Source organism: Podarcis tiliguerta (genome assembly GCF_965153285.1).
Source record: "Podarcis tiliguerta genome assembly, chromosome: 2".
Classification (NCBI taxonomy): Eukaryota; Metazoa; Chordata; class Lepidosauria; order Squamata; family Lacertidae; genus Podarcis; species Podarcis tiliguerta.
The window spans coordinates 40,652,800-40,668,626 of NC_139535.1; the positions used below are offsets into that span (position 1 = coordinate 40,652,800).

Genomic DNA, 15,827 nt, shown 5'->3' on the forward strand with positions numbered 1-15,827 from the left:
TCTTGCTTATGGACACCTGGACAGCTAGTGTGGGGAACAGGATGCTGGGCAGTGAGCCAGTGTGGTGTAGTGGTTAAGAGCAGTGGACTCGTAATCTGGTGAACAGGGTTCGCTTCCCCGCTCCTCCACATGCAGCTGCTGGGTGACCTTGGGCTAGTCACACTTCTCTGAAGTCTCTCAGCCCCACTCACCTCACAGAGTGTTTGTTGTGGGGGAGGGAGGGAAAGGAGAATATTAGCCGCTTTGAGACTCCTTAGGGTAGTGATGAAGCAGGATATCAAATCCAAATTCCTCCTCCTCCTCCTCCTCTTCTTCTTCTGGACTAGAGAGCCTCTTGGTGTGCTTCAGTAGGACTCCTCTTATTTCTCCTGTGTAGAAGACAGGTGTATAGACAGACTGTGGTATAATTAGTTTGGACTTTAGACCAGGGGGTCACCAAACTGATTTGTGGCACTCCAGTGGCTGCCCACAAGCTTCATGCAGATGCTGCATGGTGTGTTTGTGAATTTGTGGTTGAAGACAAGAGATGCTGCATCCATTGTATTAAATATTAATATGGATTTTAATTGTTTGTTTACTGCTTTTATTTATTGTATTTCAGTTTTAATTCTGTGGAATTCAATCGGTAATACAACACCATACCACAGAAGATAAAAGAAGCCGTGAAGTGCAATGAAAAAACATACAGCACAGCGCATAACAATTGCTACATCAGGCAGAAAATTATTAAGTGGTCCACCAAGACCTTCAGCAATTTTCAAGTGGCCCATGCAAGGAAAAAAATGGGAACCAATGGTATACATTCTACACCTTCAGCTGCCACCCAGTTTTCCTTGCCTTGCATACCTGAGGCACTTTGCCATACACCCACCCACACCCCTATCAGACACTTCAAACCACGCAAAGATGTTTGGGCAGTGGCCATAGCTCAGTGATAGAACACCTGCTTTTCTGGAGCACAAATTTTCACTCCAGATGAAGCATTGCAGGTCACTGGGCAGGGAAAGACCTCTGAGCAGGCAAGCCTGCAATGGATGGACTAGTGGTTTGCCTGAGCTTAAAGCTGCCTTGTATGTTCATTTGATATAAGACATATGAGGGATGGAGGAAGGCTAACTCAGCAGGCAGAGCTGGTGCCACATGGAACTGCAATAAAATAAAAGCTCTGGCTTGCTTGAAACAGGTTGAATGGCTGCGAATCTGTTATCACCTCAATAACATGAAGGACCACAGCCGTTTTCTCCTTCAAGGTCACTCTAGGAGGCCTGGAAAAGATTGAGAGCAAACAAGAAAGCAATGCACAGTCTTGCATTTGTGTTACCACAAGGTCTGCCTATATATAAGAAAAGGTTAACATATAGCTTTATAAACTCATGCAAGTGCTTGACACTTCCTTGGAAGCTTTCAATGAATTTGCAGTTACAAATAAACAATTCCCCCATTTTTGGAGGTGTGCTGAAGTCACTGATGAATTCAAAGCATCTCCCACTGAGGATCTTTTGAGGGGCATTGCCTACTTTGGCAAATCCAGGACCGAGAAGTAAACTCCATTGATGATATTTAGCTACCATTGATAATGCAGGCTCTTTGTGGGTATGAATCTTGAGGGGCATTGACTTGGCTGTATTGTCCCTGACTGCCAGTCTCATAATGCCGTTATACAGATCTGTGGCGCGACCATAATTGGAATACCGTGTGCCGTTCTGGTTTGCCTCCCCTCAAAAAGGGCTGGGAGAAGTTCAGAAAAGGGCAACCAAGATGATCAAGGGGAAAGTTGCAGCATTTGGGACTACTTGGTTCAGAGACAAGGCAAGTAACAGGTGACATGATAGAAGTGGGTAAAAGTAAGCGTGCATGGACAAAATAGAGAGAGAAAATCTTTTCTCCCTCTCCTATAACACTGGAACTCATGGACCTCCAATGAAACTGAATCTTTGAAGATTTCATACAGATAAAAGAAAGTAATTCCTCACACAGCGCATAGTTAAAGTACAGAACTTGCTCCCACAGGAGGCAGTGATGGCTACCAACTTAGATGGCATTAAAAGAGGGTTGGATAAATTCATAGGGAATAAGGCTATCAGTGGGCGGCTACTAGTCACAATGACTATGCTCTGTCTCCACAGTCAGAGGCAATTATACATCTGAATATTGCTGGAAACTGCAGAGGGGGAGAGTGCTCTTGTGCTCAGGTCTTGCCTGAGGATTTCTCACAGGCATCTGGTTGGCCACTGTGAGAACAAGAGGCTGGAATAGATGGGCCATTCGGACCATTCGCCAGATCCAGCAGGCTCTTCTTATCTTCCAAGGTTGGTTAGAGTGTGGTGCTGACAATGCCAAAGTTGCAGGTTTGATCCCCGGAAGGGACAGCTGCATATTCTTACATTGCAGGGAGCTGGACAAGATGATCCCCAAAGGTCCCTTCCAACTCTATGGTTCCATGAGATATCCATGAGAAGTCCTGGACTGGAACTGGTTGTGGCACAGAGGTAGACCATATGCAGAAGGGCCCGGTAGGGTGGAGAGAGACAGCTGACAGAAACCCTGGAGAGCTAGTGTCAGTCAGTGTGGACAATAATGGCCTGACTCAGTGTAAGGCAGCTTCCTAGGTTGCTGAGGCACAGAAGTGATAGCAACCAAAGGTGGGCAGAAGACTAGTACAGTCAAACCTCGGTTCTCAAACACCTCCGTTTTGGAGTGTTTCGGCTCCCGGACGCGGAAAACCCGGAAGTAAATGCTCCAGTTTTTGAACGTTTTTCGGAACCCAAACGTCTGATGCGGCTTCCACTTGAGTGCAGTAAACTCTTGCAACCAATTGGAAGCCACGCCTCGGTTGTCGAACGTTTCAGAAGCCAAACGGGCTTCCAGAACGGATTGCGTTTGACAACCGAGGTTTGACTGTAGCATGAATACATTGGGGGCTTAGAACTGGAAAGCAGTGTCAGAACATTGTGTACAGATATAGTGACATAATTGGAACATGGAGGAATGTGTTTGCATTTGGCAGGGGGGAGAGAGCTCCTCAGTTTCCCCCTCAGAAATGAAGCCCTTGCTCCCCTTCCTCCCGCAGCGAATAATTCAACACCGAGCCTGCCCAAGCGCTTGTTTGCTGCAGATCCGTAAATCATGCTCGTTTCTGTGCGTCCATGTTTCCTTTGCCGTTTACACTCACTCCAGCAAGAGCCACCTTGCTTTTGTCTTGTGGAATGTGGGCCTAGCGCTGGACTGACACCATTATTCACCTGCTCCAGAGCTGAGGAGAATGGGCTTTGCTAGCAACCACCAGGAGCTAATGATTTAAATGATTACTCAAAGCGGACAAGCGGTAACTATTGACATTAAACAAGGTGCTTCCATTGTTTGGGGTGTTTTATTTTGGGTTTGGTTCCCCCTCCCCTCCCCTCCTCGCCCAGTCTCTTCACAAGGTAGCTTGCCTGCAGGGACAACTCCACAGTATGGCTACACAAGGAAATGGCTGTCAGGAGATGTGTCAACAAAAAGCCATCAATAAAGTGAGTCCTAGAAGCTTTGCGCAAGGAAGTCTGTTGATATATTTCTAAAAGTTCTTAACTGTGCAGGCAAGAGCTCGTTCATTTAAAGGAGGGCTGGGGAGCCATCTGTCTGGGCCCTCAGCACGTCCCCCAGGCCTCTCACGCCCCTTCTCACCAGACTGCAACCCTCACTAGCCTGCCCAGCCATACATATCCAGAGTTGTTTCCATGCAACCACAGTGCCAAGCTTTCAAGTTAAATCCACGGTGGATCCAGAGTAACGAAGTTTTTCTCCTCCTCTGAACAGTAACATGGTTGTGTGGAGTGTACGTTTGACATGTAGGATCCTGCTCAGACTTGGACTGGCCATTTGACAGTTCTGGCAAATGCCACAAAGGCTGGTGAACACAGTATTCAGACGGATCATGGAGGAGACTGCTCTCTCTCTCTGTGTGTGTGTGTGTGTGTGTGTGCGCGCGCACAGTCCTGGAGTTTATTTCTTGAATTTTAAAAGGGCTTCTTTCTTTTCTTTGGCTGGTGTTTTGGCAAATAGTGGAAGGAGGGAGAAATTCTCACTAACCCATCAGCCACACAGCATGGAAATAATAATATTTAGCGTATATTATGCTAACTGTGACAGTGCTTACACAAAGGGGTGGGGAAGTTGAAGTCTCACAGAAAGTGCAGAGCTGGAAGGGGTGTACTCCACAAAGCCCAATACAGGACTTGCTTCCCAACTACCTTGTTAAACTGAAGCACCTCATTCATTAAGCACAAGGCCAGGTTCAAGGTTCTTGTATTAATTTAAAAGGCCCTTTGCAACCTGGGTCCACAATACCTCAAGGGCTGCCTGATCACTGGGTCTTCTGGGGAGTCACAGTTACTGGTCGCCCACGGCTCAGATGCTTGGCTCCTATCCACCAGGAGCCTGATTCAGGAAGATGCCCCATGGATCCCCATGGAACTGTATCTCAGAGAAATTGCCTTTTTCCACTGTGGAGAAAGATGTTGAAGGCCACACATTACAGTCAGAAGGAGAACATGCATGGGACAGTTTCCTTTCCTTTTTTTATGCTAGTTGTCTATGGAATCTTGTAGTCCAACTCCATATCTACCTCCTGTCTAAGGCACGCACAACAAACAACAGTTTTGAGAGGCACGGCCCTAAGGGGCAAAACTGAGGGAAACAAAGAGCGGCAGATCTAAACTTTATTTGGACACTGGAGGTGTCAAAGAAGAAATGAGCAACTACTTCCTCTCTTGTGTCAATCTTCGCTTACTGTGCCTTTTATTTTTGGTAGGCAAATTGCGTTTCCCCCTGACTTTCTGAGACCAGGCATTTCCTGATGTTTCCTTTTCTTCAGGGGAAAGCAGGGGTTTTGTGTTTTGTTTGGTTTTTTTGTTTTGCCTTGATGCCCATTTCATGGAATGTTTCCTTCCCCTTTACCCACCTTTCTTTTTCTGCAAACAGGGATTTTCTGTGCCAACAATAACTTCCAGCTCCTCACTTTGCCAGCTCCTTGTCCTTGTGGTACAAAGGCCCCAAGTGCTTTGTGTGTCTATGTAGTCTCTCCCCCCCCCTTTCCCCCCACAACACACCATTCCGCTTCAAATCAGTTCCTTGTGTGCCTTATGTGCACATATTATGGGCCAGTCTCAGGGCAGCATCGTCTAAAGAAGCCGACTGAAGCTCACCGGTTCCTTTCACTCCCTTTTTAAAGTAAAAAGATACTTTAGGAAAACAGGAAGAAAGGAATCCCTTTGACCAGAAATATTCCTGAGAATGTCGAGATGTAATTGACTCTGCCTTTGCTATGTTTCCAAAATTATAATTCATTTCTTAAAGAGCTGATTCACATGATCCTTTGGGAATGTTTCAAACTGGGTCAAAATCTTGCTCATCCATTTGGAACGAGAGTCCATCTACCTTATTTCAAGCAATCTGCTGCTGGATAAGGCCAGGAGAGGGCTGTCTTTTGAGTTGCTCCCTGCCCCGACTTTCACCCCCCCCCCACAAGAAACTACAGTAAGCCCCCAATTTATGTGGGGGCTACGTTCCAGGGATCATGCCTAAACCCAGTGGGTAGGACTGTCAAAGTCATTTTCTCAGAAACCCCACCACTTTAAAAATAAAATAAAACATTTTTTTACCAGGTGCATAAAGCTGAGTGTGCTCATTAAATGCATGTAAGCTGCAAGCTTATTGTATTCCTCTTCAAACTGGAATTGGATTTTTAAAACTGTAACATGTGCAACCTCTGCAAAATAGCACAACGCCCACCTAAAGGGATCAAAGTTGTAACTCTGAGATACCATCTTGCTGTTAGCCCTAAAGACTTGCTCCCTGCCTTGCAGGCCTTTTCTACCTGGTCAGGGAAGGTGGGCCCGTGGCTGACTCCAGCTCCAAAAACTGAGGCTGCTGAACAGACTTTTGGGCTGGGGTATTGCTGGTGGGGGTTTGTTGGGTTCCCCCCACCCCTACCCCCCTGCTTTTTGTTGTTGATGATTTTTTTTGTATCTTTATTTTTAAATCTTATAATGATTTGTGTGGAAATTGTTCGACTGTTGTTGTGTACTTGTTGATGTGTTTTGTTTGTTGTTTCTGGCTACTTTCATTATGCTTGTAATAATGTAAACATTTTCTCATTGTAAGCTGCCTTGAGCATGGTTTTAACTATGGCAAGGCGGCATACAAATTAAATGATGATGGTGATGATGATGATGATATGCCCAAGCCAAGGAGGTTGCATGTGGACCTTCCGTTGAGAATGGTTTGCCGAAGCCATCCTGAGGATGCAGTTTTGGAGTGCTGGGCAAATGTGTTGTGGCTTTTCTTACACCCCATCAACACGGGTGTTAATTAAAACAGGCCCCACCTGCATTTTGAACAGTAGGGCTCAGGCCCAGGATATGAGCATAATATTAAAACAGGCAGTGCTTTTAATACAAGTGCTTTGGATACAAGTGAGGGAGAAAATGGCTCAGTTTCCTTTTGAAGGTGACTCTACCTCATTGACCCTTCCTGAAAGAGAACATCAACTGAAACACATTCATCCTCCGAAAGCCGCACATTTTGCAGTTCAGAATTCAACCAAATAATGTGCACATAAGTTCATATACCAGGTAAAGTGCGCATTAAATGCATACTTTAATGAAATTATTTATTAATGATGAAATTATTGGGAAAATATTAATATTAAATTAATATTAAATAATTAAAGGTTAAATTAATATTAATAAAGGTAAAGAGACCCTTGACCGTTAAGTCCAGTCGTGAACAACTCTGGGGTTGCGGTGCTCATCTCGCTTTATTGGCTGAGGGAGCCAGCATACAGCTTCCGGGTCATGTGGCCAGCATGACTAAGCCGCTTCTGGCGAACCAGAGCAGCACACGGAAACACCGTTTACCTTCCCACTGGAGCGGTACCTATTTATCTATTTGCACTTTGACGTGCTTTTGAACTGCCAGGTTGGCAGGAGCAGGGACCGGGCAATGGGAGCTCAGATGTTCTAGAATGAGGCTGATCATGAAACACAAATGCCCTGTACTTCTTGTTTCCTTCACTTCTGTGCGGAAGGGAGGTGGGAAAGATCAATTTTGCATAGTGCAGAGAAGCCCAAGGAACTGAAAGGGTGAGCCACTTCTCATCTCCTCCCCATCCCATCCATTGTATAAGATCCAAAGTCTAAAAGAAACGATGGCCACCAGTCTCCATGCACCTGAGCTGAAGGCAGAGCTTTTGGGTCAAACGATTGTGACCTCTAGGCTGGCTGGAGCCCTGGCATGTTAGACTTTGGGTTGAACTCTAACCAACTGTAAAGCAAATTTGCAGGTACATTTTATATTTTTTAATTCATTCATTTTACATTTAATCAGCAGGTTACTTATTAGGAAAAACATGCCCAGTTCATGGCCGTGGTGTAATTTATCTAAAAATTTGATTAAAGAGTCCCCCCCCATCCCACCCCCGTGCCCACCAACACAACGCAGAACAGCCATTTCAAATGTGACAAGCAAATCATTGGAAAAGGAGGCTTGGCTCAATAAATTCTATGAAGTCTGACCAACCCTGATGTTGTCTGATAAGGCGGCTCGAAGACAAGACAGGCCTATCAATTGAGTCAGGCCAGCTAGCCAGGTTGTCATCTTGAGAAAGTAAAGCCAGGCAATGCAATGGGGGAAGGATTGCATCAGAAGGCAAGCATCCTGACCCTAAGCTTGCTTACTCAGAAGAAGTCGGTTTCAGCCAGTTCAAAAGGACTTACTTCCGAGGAAGTGCTTGCAGGACTGCTGCTTATGTTGAAATAGCTGTATTGGGAAAGTGTGGGACTGGAGATCTGAAGGTCCCTAGAGCCTTCCTTTGTTTCAGCAAATTGTATTTTCCCTGTAAAACAAGTTTTTTGAGAGGCAGTGTAGTGTAGTAGTTAAGAGGGTTGACAGGTCTGTGAACAGAGACATCTGACAGTTTTGGTTTTCCTCTTTTCCTCATTTCTCCAGGCTTAAAATCACTTTATTCTATTTGCAAAAATTTCTTTTAAAAATCTGCACAAAAACCCAGATGCATTTTTGTTCTGATTTCTCCTAAAAATGTGTTTTTGTATGCAATTTGACCTCAAGCATTTCCCTTAATATGATGTGTAGCATTGCACATTGTTTTCACTTTTATGTGGAGATATTCCAGTCCATATCTGTTTTGCATTAGAACTTATTTCTAAATATGTTGTGTGTATGTGTGTGTGTGAAATTAGTTTGATAGGTTGCATAGGAAATGATTTCTAAATGGAAATAAATAGTATATGCATTTTTGTGAACCCTGTTTGGCTGCAGCAGGGCATCACAAAGGCTCATTTCCTGGTTCAGGAAGTACAAATCAGTTGTAGGTTCCCATGAAAATGCGAACTGAACAAGTTCTTCCCCTATTCCTAGACTGGACATGGTTGGACAGGCCTGCTGAGGCCTAGTTTTAGATCCCCATTCAGGCATAAAGCTCAGGAACGACCTTGAGCCAGTTGTCATCTCTCAGCCTAATCTACTTCAGAGCGGGCAATGGAGGCTGATCCACTATGTAGATGCTTCAGAGAAAAATTGAGGTTTTGCATTCCTGTTTTTCCTTAGGTTTAAAAAATGCTCCGGGAGAACAGGATCCTGAACCAGGTGGGCCCCTGGCCTGACCCAACAGAACCTTCCACTGCAGTCATTATATGATGTACTGTTTATACAAAGGATACCTGTTGTGGAATCACTTTATTAAATACAAAAAGAGAGCAAATGATTGGCCCAAAGTCACACAGTGAGTTTCATGGTTGATTTTAACCCTGACCTCCAAGGTCTGCTTAATATCCACCTTATTCCAAATTCGGGGGGGGGGGGGAGATGTAGAAGTTAATAAGCTGGGGGAGGGGAATGATATTTTTCCGTACATCTGGAAATGGATGGGGTTCCATGTTAAAACAGTCCTTTAAGATTAACCAATTCAAGCTGCAATCCTGTGGATGTGGGTCATGGAATTCAGTGGGGCTTACTTCTGAGTAATGTACAGCATGAAATTGCAACAGGAGGGACCCCTTCTATACCAAAGTAAGGCAATTTTCATTTGAGTCGGGTCGTATTGGTAAATTTTCAGTAGCTTTGCAAGGAAGGGAGAATACCAGAATAACTTAGCTGAACCCTTGTGAGTACTCTTGTGAACCCTTGTGAGAGCCAGTGTGGTGTAGTGGTTAAGAGCGGTAGTCTCGTAATCTGGGGAACTGGGTTCGCGTCTCCGCTCCTCCACACGCAGCTGCTGGGCGACCTTGGGCCAGTCACACTTCTTTGAAGTCTCTCAGCCCCACTCACCTCACAGAGTGTTTGTTGTGGGGGAGGAAGGGAAAGGAGAATGTTAGCCGCTTTGAGACTCCTTAAAGGGAGTGAAAGGCGGGATATCAAATCCAAACTCTTCTTCTACTACTACTCATTGGTCACACCCCATGACCTTCAAGCACCGCCCCCCCTGCCGCCACCAGCCGCTACTGGCCTAGGGTGCCAAGTGCTGGCACCAGGCCTGTTGGGGGTGCTGAGAAAAAATGTTGCTCCACCATGAGTAGAAGTAGAAAGCAAAGTAGCCATCAGCAGAGTGTTTGTGTGAATCAGCCCACAGAGACACACCTCCAGCTAACACAAAGGTACACTAGCCACAGAACACTGTTGTGTGTCCACAACACCGTAAACAAATAGCCCATAAATCATTCCTCCACCAACTTAAAAGGGAGGGAAGCGCAGCCCTTTGTAAAAGCTCGACTTGCCAGCCTTTAATTGACAGAATCCATTAATAATGTTTTCCAGCCGCTCCTCGTTCAGCACTCTAACCCCCTTTTTAAAAGTCCTGTCATGTTAAAAATTGACATGTGTTGACTTTGGCCTGCGAAAGCCCGAGTGCTGGTTGTAGGTAGGAACTTTGGGTGTTTAGTCTGGCTTGCATTTTATTTTTCCCTTTCATCAAATTAGTTCAGCTGTAGTTTTTAAAAAAGAGAGAAGAAAAGGAAAACGGCTTTACAATCTGAGGCTTTGGCTCGGGATTGCAGCATCCCACCCCCACCCCTTAAAACAAAAACAAAAAAGACGCTTACAAATGTTGCGTGATGCATGCATAAGAATGGGAAATGGCCAGCCATGAGAGAAAGGGAGGCACGTGAACCGGACTGCGTGGAAGCAACACCTCTTTTCAGAGAAGTGTAGGAGACTCCATTTCCCTAATGCACAACTGTCACTGTTTGTTTTAAAAACCTGAGGGCACTTCCTAGCCAAACCAAAGCACTTTGAAGTCCCGTTGGTTTCCGTGGAGAGATTTAATCTCATCTTTAATTTTCCCATTGAAATCCATGGAGAAAGGGGCGAGGCGTGTGCAATTAGGCATAGTGTGGAGAGAGTGGATAGGGAGGCCATTTTCTCCCCCTCTCATGATACTAGAACTGTCGGCCATCCAAGGAAGCGGAGGAGGATTCGGGACAGAAAAAGCAAGCAGATTTTCTCGAAGCACGTGGAACTTGGTCCCACAGGACGCAGTGATGGCCACCAGATTGGATGGCTTCGAAAGAGGGTTAGACAAATTCATGAATGATCTCGATGGCTGTGTTCGTCCTCCAGTTTCAGAGAAAACAGGCCTCTGAATACCAGTGGCTTGGAATCACAAGTGCATGGGAGTTCTGTTGCACAAAGGTCCTGAGTGTGGGATCTCTATGGGCATCTGATTGGCTATGGTGAGAACAGGACACTGGAAAAGGTGGATTTTAGGTGTGATCCTGCAAGGCTCTTATGTTCTTAATACTAGTTCTCTTTGCAGCAGTGAATGAACCCATGATATAATTTGTTTTAGTCTATTCTATTGTGGTTTAAACTTTCTGTATGTTTTAAATTATAGTAGTGATGAATTTATTGTTTTATCTTTGTTTGTAAACTTTGAAGGGTTTTTTTTTCTACCAGCAATTGGTATATAATTTTTTATGAAATGCATATATAAAATAGATCACTTAAATTAATGGGAGGAATTCAGTGGTTGGCATCCGTCTATCTTGGGAGACAATGGAGAAGTGCACCCTTTGGGCGTGAAATCAAACTATTGGAAAATCACAGCGCCTGCTGTGGCTGTAGAAACACATGCAGGAGAGACATGTTTTGTTGCAGCCGAGACAGATGAAGGCATCCAGTTATGTTGATGCAGATGCACCGTGGCGTTTCTTCTCTCTGTACTCTTCCCAGCGGTCATTCCTCCTCTGGTCATTGCTGTGGACGTGTGATCTGACTGTTTGCCTCCAGGCACTGCAGTCATCTGCAAGGGATTCCCACACGGTGGGGATGTTCAATGGTAGCATTAAGGAAATGGCTCTGTCAGCCTGAGCATTTCTGCTTGCCTAATAGAACAGTCTTCTCTCTCCCTTCATGTGCTGATCTGGGTTTTTCCAAACCCCCACAGCCAGAATCATTTGGAGGGCACAGGAGACACAGAGGGGGAAAAGCAGGGGGAGTTCTGTTGGGCTGGCAGAAATCATTGCATGGGCTTCTACTAGTGGGACTGGTTGGTCAAATCAGGAGAGAATCAAGGTAGATTAGGTACAGGTATACTTATTGAAAAAAAGGTGTGCCTTGTATTATTTACAGGGATTATTAAAATAAATCAAGGGTGTTTGGCTGTAATCCTTAAACACATTTACTTAGCAATAAGCCACATTGAATTCAATAGGCCTTGCTTCTTTAAAAAATAAATTGAATATTTCTTAATTTTACTTGTCAGAAAATTTAAAAATAAAATAAAGCAGATGAAAAGGGTGAGTTACTAGCACAACAGGTTCGTGGCAACTTAGTGACTAAACATACTGAATGGAAATTCTGATTACCTGAGAATATAAGATGAGCCTGGCTGGATCGGACCCATGGCCCATCTAGTCCAGCATCCTGTTCTCACAGTGGCCAACCAGATGTGGGGGAAGCTTGCAAGCAGGAACTGCAGATTAACATGCATAGGATCTCACTGATAATTTTAACGAATTTTTATTTCTGCTGAATATTGAAGTATATGGCAAATAACATTTAAGGTACGATGGCGACAGTGTTATTTTTAGCTTATTTTTAAACAGGATCTGATTAATTGGATTATTTTATGCTATTGTAAACCACACGACACATGATTCAGCCAAAGTTAATGTCACATTGGTTTTAATGGGAGAGATGGAAGCATGTGCTTAACTTGCCACTTGAAATCTGAAGGACTTAAAAGGGCTTAATTTTGGTAGGTTGTGTCCGTATAATTTTTGTGAAATATGTGGAAGTGGAAAATAAATAAACTGAGGAAATTATCTGAAGTATATTTATCTGTATTTAAAAGTTTGGCATCTCAGTATACTAACTAATATTTTATTTTTTAATGAATAAGTTGAGATCTAACCTTCTTTGGCAACTTGTAAGCAATTGACAGTGTAAACCTTATATGATCTCCTTTATAATTTGCTCTATGTGATCTGCATATGTGAATTCTTTTATTTTTGTTTGAATTTGTCTTGATTTCCATATATTGAACTCACGTTACTAGTGAAATTTCTATATCATATTTGGATAGGGTCAGGTTTTTTGTTTTACATCTTAGTTCTTTTTTTCAAAAAGCTTGGCTTTTAAAAAAGTCGTTGGGCTCATCCATACTACTCTTTAATGTGGATAGTAAGCTTCCTGTACCTCCCTCAAATTTCCGCTAGTCATATGGCATTCTCCTCCAAATCATTGCCTCCCATAGCTTTTGCCTCCCTCAGTCTGGATTTTCTTATATCTTCCCCTTTTCAGAGTATCCCTGGTATGACAAAATCCGAACTGAGGGAGGGGAAAGTGAGGGAAGGCAATAAATTGACCAATGGAGAATTAATGGAGGAAGAGGAAGCTTTTGAAGGTGCCTGCTCTTTTTCGTAGGTACTTATTTTCTGATGCTCATAAGGTATAAAATGGGTACATTTCCCCTGCAAAACCATTTGGATATCAAAAGTGGGGTTTAATATGCTCATTGGGACCTTGGAAAACCATTTCCTAATCTTCTTTGTGGAGCACTGCACAAAAAGGACACGTTGTGATAAACAACAGGACAGCCGATCTCTCTGTAACATGTAGTAAAACCTACCAGGTTCCTCATATTATACTGATTGTCTCCATCCCTACCCACTGTCACTGGTGGCAATGCATGGGCAGGGCTAACCCTTTCACTAGGAAGAGTGGCAGCCGCTTCAGGCAAGAGATGCTAGAGGGCAGGCTGTGTTGGAGGACAGAGCTGTGTCTGCCCTATGGCTTGCCCTGTGCCCCTTAACCTAGTCTGTTGCCCTCAGGTACAGAGAGGAGCGCTGAGGCAAGAGTCTTTGTGTGGAATGAGAGGAGAGGGGCGCTATCTTTTCCTTCACCTCAGACAGCAGAGCAGAGCCTGACACTAGAGGAAATCCACAGCATGATGAAATCATTTAAAGAGAGAAAAGCCATGGCACAGGCTGACATTTTGGCAGCAGCCCTCTGTTTATTTACTACTTTATCTATTTCCATTTCTGAATGGCTTCCTATGAAACATTGCTGTTAAATAAAAGCATCAACAATTAAAACATATATAAGACAATGTCATGCATAGGAACAATTTCAAATCCATTGCATACTGGGATAAAAATATGCACTTAAAAGGTTGCTTGAGAAAGGAATGACTTCAATGGGTGCAAGAAAAATAAAAAATAGAGATGGCACCTGTGTGATATGTTGTGGGAAAGCCTGATTCCAACATTCATAGAATCATAGAACTGCAGAGTTGGAAGGGACCCCGAGGGTCATCTAGTCCAACCCCCTGCGAAGCAGGAATCTCAGCTAAAGCATCCATGACAGATGGCTATCCAACCTCTGTTTAAAAACCTTCAACAATCCATCACTTCTCATGAGAGTCTGTTCCACTGTCAAACAGTTCTTACTGACAGAAAGTTCTTCCTGTTTAGTCTGAATTTCCTTTCTTGTAACTTGAAGCCATTGGTTTGGGTCCTACCCTCCAGAGCAGGAGAAAACCATCTTCCATGTGACATTGTATGGAATGAATCTCCTGATGAGATGTTACCAGTGATCAGTTGGCCATACAGTCGTACCTCAAACGCCTTGGTACTCGTCCATTTTAGCTCCCAAATGCTGCAAACCTGGAAGTGAGTGTTCCGGTTTGTGAACGTTTTTTGAAAGCCAAACATTCAACGCAGCTTCCGCAGTTTCTGATTGAGTGCAGGAAACTCCTGCAGCCAATCAGAAGCGTGCCTTGGTTTTTGAATGCTTCCAGAACAGATTCCATTAGAGAGCCAAGGTATGGCTGCATAATGATATTTTAGGTATCCTTTTTATCATTCAATGTGGTTTATCCCTGCGACCCCTTGCTGATAGCACTTTAATTTAACGTGTGCATGCCAGGGCCCAAGTGATGTCATATTAGTTTAGGAAGCGTAGCCTGTGTTGTGCGGGCAGCTTAACAGGTCTGAAAGTTGTGTGGTTCAAGCAAACAGCAGGATTTATGTTACGCACGTCCCGTTCTTCCCATGCAAGCCAGAATATCTGCGTAGTGATGGCTGGGAGGATACAGGTTGCTATTTTAGAGCCAAGTGGAATGGCGTTTCTGAAACTTCAGGAAGTTAATAACATGCTCATGTCATCGTGCTGCCGCTTTCAAATTGAATCCTTCTCTTCTCGGCTCAGGGGAGATGAGAGATTCCGTCACAGAAAGCAGAGTTGGAAATAACAATGGAAAACCCCGGTGAGCAAATGACCTTGGAAAGGAGGGCGAGACCAGACTGCTAGCAACCCACCTCTTGCGAGGGAACATGGAGGACCAGATAGGCCCGCTGGCTCCTGCTTGAACCCAGAGGTCAGTACAAGATGCTACCTTTAAAATGCTGGGGCTATAAAGAGGATCTGACAAAGGAGGAGGTCACTTAAGAGATTAAAAATGCATAGACAGTTTTGCAGCCCCATTCATTCCTCAGTGTTTTGTGAGTGAAGATCTTTTCACATATCTCTGAATGCCAGTTGTCTCAGGAAGTGATGTAGCATCTCTTTGGGACTAAGAGTATATGCCACCACAATCTCCAAGCGATGCAAGATCCCAGGGGTTCCAGGGGCTGACCCAGGGTTCATGTTACCTTTGGAAATGAGGCACAGCAGAGACTGTGGTGTCTCCATGAGATATGGTTTATTTACTCATATAAACAACTTGCGCCTACGATGCAGGGGTTCACAGTGTTACAACCCCAAAAGGATCTTCTTTCTGCCAGGCATTCTTCTCCCAGTTTGCTGCTTTATATCTAGCTTCTAGTTCACATCACTTCACTCTCTGCTCTGAACTCTCGCTTTGTCCTTCTAACTACCTGGAGTTGAGGGAGTGGGCCCCAATCATTCACTGTCTCACACACAGCCTCTTTCCTTTGTCCCCCTTAATGGCCCATCACCCATGCGATCACCTCATCAGGAGGCTAGCCTGACTTATACAGGGTGAGTCCTTTAAAAGAGGCCCCATGGATATAGAGTACACATGTTCCACAGGGCCTCTTTTAAAAGACTCACCCTGTATTTTAACACTTGCTGGATCCAGGGGTTATAAGGGTCTTGGCATACAGCCTAACGCCCCAAACTCATAACAATACATCTATTCAAAAGTAAGCCCTCTGTCTTTCTCTGGGCCTCTCTCAGGTAGTCTTAAAAAGAAGAAAGTTTCAGGGTGCTCTCAGATGGTGTTTATTATAAGACAGGTTTTTTAAGCCTCTCTACAATGTAGGAATCAAAATGCCAGTCTGTATCCTTCCCCCCCCATTTTATCCAAA

At 44.3% G+C, this 15,827-nt stretch overlaps 1 long non-coding RNA gene across 3 annotated transcripts in view; it reads left to right on the forward strand.

Moving 5' to 3' along the window:
• Positions 1–15,476, forward strand: part of LOC310667240 — a 45,346-nt gene extending 29,870 nt beyond the window's left edge. The window contains exon 3 of one of the 3 annotated variants that reach the window (XR_014506227.1): positions 14,707–15,476. This is a non-coding gene — a long non-coding RNA (uncharacterized lncRNA). Of the gene's footprint in view, positions 1–601; positions 1,990–14,706 lie in introns of those variants that run through there. The other 2 variants (XR_014506228.1, XR_014506229.1) reach the window with 2 other exon arrangements.
• The last annotated feature ends 351 nt before the right edge of the window (positions 15,477–15,827 follow it).